General features: G+C 32.8%; 1 long non-coding RNA gene across 1 annotated transcript; it reads left to right on the top strand.

Annotated features, from left to right (window-relative positions):
- Nucleotides 1-857: 857 nt before the first annotated feature.
- Nucleotides 858-1,911, top strand: LOC119694092. Its single transcript, XR_007267613.1, has 3 exons — nucleotides 858-1,021; nucleotides 1,376-1,515; nucleotides 1,778-1,911. It is a non-coding gene; the product is annotated as an uncharacterized LOC119694092 (long non-coding RNA).
- Nucleotides 1,912-6,441: the final 4,530 nt, after the last annotated feature.

The following is a 6,441-nucleotide window of genomic DNA, read 5'->3' as shown; positions in this document are numbered from 1 at the left end:
AGCAATAATTCTTGTATCTACATTAGTTGATCATTTGGAAAATATATGTGAAATAAAGGTAACTTTTGGAATAAATTTCTTTTTTAGTTAAATAAGTACCTATATAATAGGTAACTACTCAATCAAGTTTTACAGAAACAATAACCCAAAGTTTCCCTTATAAATGTGTGTGTGTGTGTCTGAACGAAGTATCAATAAACCCTTCATTTCCCAGTTGTATTTGTCATGATTATAAATCGCACTCAATATTAAATAAGTAAAACTTCATTCTTCATCATCCTTTAATCAACTATGTAAGACCTGGCCAGGTACCTTTAACATTCTTATCATTCAGACTTTAAAATGACGTTTAAAGTAGTTTTCTTCCTTCCACATTCTTTGCTCTTTCAGTTTTTCGAAACATTATAATCACGACATAATCCCCGGGAAATGGCTATGTAAATACCCTATCCTTTTGGTTTCTCTATAAAAGAAAATTATATCAGATCAATTTTACCAAAATTGAAAATTCCTACTTTCATGTAACAGACAAATCCACCCCAATATTCCATCGATACCAAAACATCAAAATACCGCTATCTAGTTTTTTTTTCTACAACCTAAGACACTATTTATTTTATCAAATAAGTAGGTACCTAACTACTACTTCTATTTCAACTATTTTCCTACCCTCCGTAACTACTTAATTCGAAAATAATGTTACTAGGTAACTAAAAATATTTCTGAGATATTACAACTCTCCCTCACAACCCCTATTTGAAAAACACGGTCTCCATATCCTTTATTCTTATTCAAGGCTGTTTGTGTAAATGTGCCTTACCTGTCTAACTGTCAAATTTATTAAAAATAAACTGTCAATGTCAACCTGACATAACCTTAACCTGTTTGGCTGTTTTTTTTTTCCGCACTAATCAAAACAAAAGCATGCGTCGTTGTGTTCAACAACATCGATCGCACGAAGAAATCTAAAGTTTACCCGATTAAACTTACGAAACTCTAAAATAATGAGTGAATCTTACAGGTAAGTGTCATTATTCTTTCAAATACCCTGTATGCATGCTACTAAACTAAGTCCTCATGCCCAAATTATCGTGATTCAAAATAAACAACCTCTGAATTGTTAGTTATTTATACATACAATAGCTCTGTTTTACGGATCTTGTGTTTATAATAGACCTATTGATATAAAAATCTAACTCAGTCAATTATCCCCCATACAGTTTTGAATTAATACTGACAAGCCTAACCAACTTATTTCAACTTATTGTCAACCCCTCACCTTTTAAATAAGTATCCTAATCATTTGCTCTTCAACTCCTACATTTACGTAATTTTATTTGAGCTATGCCTAAAGAATTTATTTGTTTTATTTCAGGACCAAACATAACAATGCAAACAAAACTACACTCTTTGTTGAACTAAAACCCATGATAAACCACTGATCAAACCATCCACTGTGACAAAACGTTCACAATCCCTCACTACTTATATACCAAAGTTACTATTCTACAATAAGTAAGTACCTATTTCTTTTCTACATATGTTGTAATCCAATTATATTATACTACCCTGTACTTAGATTTTGTTAGATTGCTATGAAAATCATAGCCCTGTAGATCCAATATTGATTACCATTCATAAAACCATTCCCTAAATGTATTATCCTATTAGTCTACTTAAGTTATATTGAACTAAATAGTCATTTCCTGAATTTTTATAATTATGTAAATCATCACAATACTTAGCTTTTCTAATTAAATTCTATTCTTCTTTTCAGGATATGACATACTTTGTGAATGCTGATGATGATGATGTTCTATATTTGACAACCAAACTCTGAGACTATATACTATGAAGTAAACATCCTGACTCAGGTGAAGAAGTGTATTGCAACCGTGCTCAAAATAGGAAACTAAACTAAAGTACTAGGAACTAAACTACCCGCATAATTCTTAACTTACAAACAATATATTGATACTAAATGAGGTCCTAGCCTACTTCACCTGGTCTAACACTTAATCAACAACAGTAAATTGCTACACATTAATTGTTTTCTAAATTTATTGTTATGTCGGACCGCTACCTTTTCATTGCATTTTTTTTTAATTATTATTTTTTTTTTAAATGAGATTATTGTTATATTTTCTTTTCTTCATTAACTGTAACTCATACTTGTATTTGTTTAGGGAAATGTCTGATAAAATCTGCTACTAATTGGCTCTCTGGAATCTGATAATTAGACATTTGGGCTTTTCCAGTTACTCTAAGTTAGGATGTTAGCATAGATGGTGTTACAGTTCTATTCCAACTCCTATGATCAATGTTGTATAATATATCTACTCTTTCAAACATTCAAGTATAATAATTTTAGAGCCTAGTTTTTAAGCACCTAGTCGATGACAAGCAAAGATCCGATCCAGAAGCACAATCAACCACATCAACAAACCAAAGAACCCGCACAACAAAACTCATACAACCAATACCAAACTGAACCAACCCAGCCAAAAGGATGATTAATAATTATAGACTAGTTGCTATAACTACCGATCCCCCCCCAACCAGGCCAGTCCAGCCCAGCAATAACCACACAAGCTCCTCGATCCACCGATGCAGCCGACCGCACCTCCAGACCAAAATCCCCACCCCTCATCTACCTGGGCCAGAATTTCTTTATCTATTCTAATCATTTCAGGTTGTTCATAAGGACTAAAATGCGCCGCGTTTTCGTTACATTTGTTTTTTTTTTTTTTAATATAATTTTTGATTTTAATAAATGTTTTACTGCTTTTACCTAAAATAAAACCATATCATTATTTTACCTACAACCCCTATTCACTTAAAATTCCCTAATCAGCTACATAATCAGAGAGACCGTTCATAGTGATTCAGAGCAACACTAATATGACGTACCTATAGATAAATCAGCCTTTATACAATTATGTTTTATGTTATTATCTTTAAAGGTAAGTATCTTAAGTAACCTATTAAATTTTATAGATAATGTCCTTAATAAGAATCCATTTAAATATTATACAACCCCTCACTCCACAAGGAGCATAGCCACATACATATACAATCCCTGATGATGATGATTTTTATTTCTTCTCACTCCACAAGGAGCATAGCCTTATACATACGAGTATACAACCCCTAATCTTTTGTAATTTTTTAATGAGCTACATAACATTACTACAATCCCTACTTATTAAGTAAATTTTAATAAATGAATTATTTCCATTATGCATTCCCTCATCCTAACTTTTTCAACTACCTACCTACCTATATTCACAAATGCTTCCCTATTACATTCCGTTCCAATACAAAACCTAGCCTCTTGCGCTTCATATTAAATTTCTTTCGTTTATAAGTTCGATCACTCCACGGCAACAAATTGTGATTATATCAAGGATATAATCACTTTCCTACCCCTAGTATGTAACAAATCATTACGAACAAAACGCAAAGAGACTTATAACGTAAACATGTTGAGAGTATTAGTAAAGTGAGAAATTATAACTTGCAGTGATTTTGTGAATGTAAAATAATGCAGACTGCCAAAATATTATACTAGTCTGTGACGCAATAAAAGTTACTCTGTTAAAAAAAATAACCTTCTGTCTTTTTGTTGTTTGTGGTGCAATGCTGCATAAAGTTTTTCGAACTAAAAACAAACTTTTGAAACTTTCTTCTATCCATAAAATTAAAAGAAATGCCTTTATGTGAAAACCTGAAAACCGCCATATTGAGTAAATAGTTACTTACTTATCGCAAAGGCAAACAAAAAACCTTAATGTTTTTTCGAGACAAACGTAAGTTACCTATATACTATGCAAAAGAGTGTTCAGGTTTATTTGTAAATAAGTACTATCTTAATCAAATTGACTTGTAAAATTTCAGATAAAAGAACAGAAAACTAGCTGCCTGACATCTAACATGAAGAGATGAAGCAAATTCCCTAATATCCTGGTCTTTCGGTACCAAATTGTAACGTTTCGCCCTACTGCCGGCTACCTCCTGCCTACTTAATGGATTTACTAGAAGATATTTGAAAACACCTAACTAAACTAACCTGAGTGAAATAAAAGTGAAACAAATACTACTTTAGAGTGGCCATGAAACATCCAGGGAAACCCTACGTTGTGTTGTAACCCAATAAACGAAAGATAGTGAATTAAATAAAACTATGACCTAGAACTAGAACTGATTACATACTTCCTACCTGCCTATAATTTTTAACCTATATACTACAACTTTAACGTATAACTTTTATTTGTACGATAAATAGATATTTACAGGTAAGTACATAAAGATAATAATATAGATAATAATGTTTTTTGGTGTTGGTTAATAAGGGAAGCCCCTCCATACGCTTTGTAGGCCTTGATCACTACACCCGATTGAATCAATATATAAGACTTTAAAATACATAAATAATAGCAAATATTCAATCGGAGCCCTCGTGGAACACAACCATTGACTTGGACATTCCTCCGACCAACTTATTAATCACTTCCCTTGCTCCTAACCTTATATATTTACATGTTTTATATTTATTTCATGTAAATAAATCAACATGAATACATGTTGTCAAAGCTAAAGGGGACAATTTTATTTATAATCATAAATTAACTGAAACTAGAATAGTTCAATAATTTACAGTATAGTAACTTTATTAAATCATGAATTTCATAATAGATAAGTATTTGAAAATATAATAATATGACTCTAATTTTGTAGCCAAGTGGGAAGTGATTGAGGTATTATTTTAAAAGATTAAATATATAATATGAAATAGTGAATATTCTTTGATCTTATTGGAATATAGGATAATTGTTATGAAATAGTGAATATTATATAATCTTATTCATATATATTATAAATAGTTGTAATAAATATATCCTAGCTCACTTTATTGCTACTATATCCGTGCTATCTTTATTTACATTAGAATTTATTGATTTAACAAGGAAACAAACACTTCTATGGGTAAGAATTTACATAACTTTCTGAAAATATGCAAATTGGACAGGAATCTGATCTACCTTCAAGCCATTTGTATTTATTGAGCAATATAGGACCAGAAATGATTTAGTTTAAGTATCTAGGACCCTTATTTGTGATATCTTGACACTTATTAGAGTAAATTTCTCCGTCAATCAATTCTTTCCCTGCGCTGTTACTTGTTTTTAAACTCAAAGTCAAATAATCTTCTCTGCCATATAGATACTACAATAAATCATCTTTGAAAAGTTTATTTAAGTATGTATCTACTTTATTCTTTGAATAATTACTATAGCATAGATTCTATAGAAGTATTTATTTACCTAATGAAAAATCAATAATTTGAACAAAGAACCATAGAACAAATTTGAAGGTAGGTGTATATTTTTTATTTGATAAGAATTTATTATTTTTGAAGTGAGATCTATTGTCAGGTTTTAGTTATTTGATAATCATCATCATCATCACCAGCCCGCTTCTGCCTATTTGTATCTATCCAGAAGTCCCTATTCTAAACTAAAATAAGTTGAACCAAAGCTAAAATAAGGGAATGTGTAATGTGTAGGTTTTTCTCTAGCTAGCTAAATACTGAATGAGCGAGGTAGAAGACCTTTAGTGTACCTATCTAATCCCTATACCAGTGTGATGGAAATTGCAGCCGTGGGTTAGCGTCCATCAAGAAATAAAGTGTATAACTTATCAATCATATACGAGAGACAAAAAGTAAATAGAAAGGTCACTTAGCTTCGCACACGGTGTTCCGCCTCGGCTCCACGCGCATGGTCCTCACGGCACCGATCACCCCCTCAATCTGACCGCCTGCTCACCACGGCTGCTCACACAAAAGTGAAAAGTGCCCACGCGCTGCTCGCTTACGTGGATATTATCCTCTACCCTCAACTCGCCGATATCAATATTAAGGCTCACCTACACTCAGAATAATTATCTTGATTATTCTGTGATCCGAAATCGGTACAACGAAGCTTGGCACGAAGTTAGCCGACACCCTGAATGATTTAATAGACAACTTTTCCAAAAATCCCACGGGAAAACCCTTCCAAAGCGCAACAAATCCCTCGGAACATCCAGTCGTAGTTTAAATTCATTATTTGCGAAATAGTTAATGTTTCGGCATCGATGGAACATTACACCTTGCGGGGTAGGCAGAGGTGCATTGCTGCACCCACTTTTCGCCAGAGTGTTATGTTAGTCCCAATGTAATAGGGGGCGGGCCTATTGCCATTTTACGGGCACATCCAAGACCCGAGAACAAATATCTGTGTTTAAACAAATATCTGCCCCAGCCGGGAATCGAACCCGGGACCATCGGCTCAGTAGTCAGGGTCACTAACCACTACGCCATTCGGTCGTCTGATTTTAATGCTGCCCAAACCAAAAATTCTTTTTTTTTTGGTAGGTAAATCTCATTTTACAAATAGA

The sequence above is a fragment of the Plutella xylostella genome, chromosome 22 (genome assembly GCF_932276165.1).
Source record: "Plutella xylostella chromosome 22, ilPluXylo3.1, whole genome shotgun sequence".
NCBI classification, from domain to species: domain Eukaryota; kingdom Metazoa; phylum Arthropoda; class Insecta; order Lepidoptera; family Plutellidae; genus Plutella; species Plutella xylostella.
Note: the sequence above shows the minus strand (reverse complement) of the source record. Positions and strands in the feature narration are given on the sequence as shown.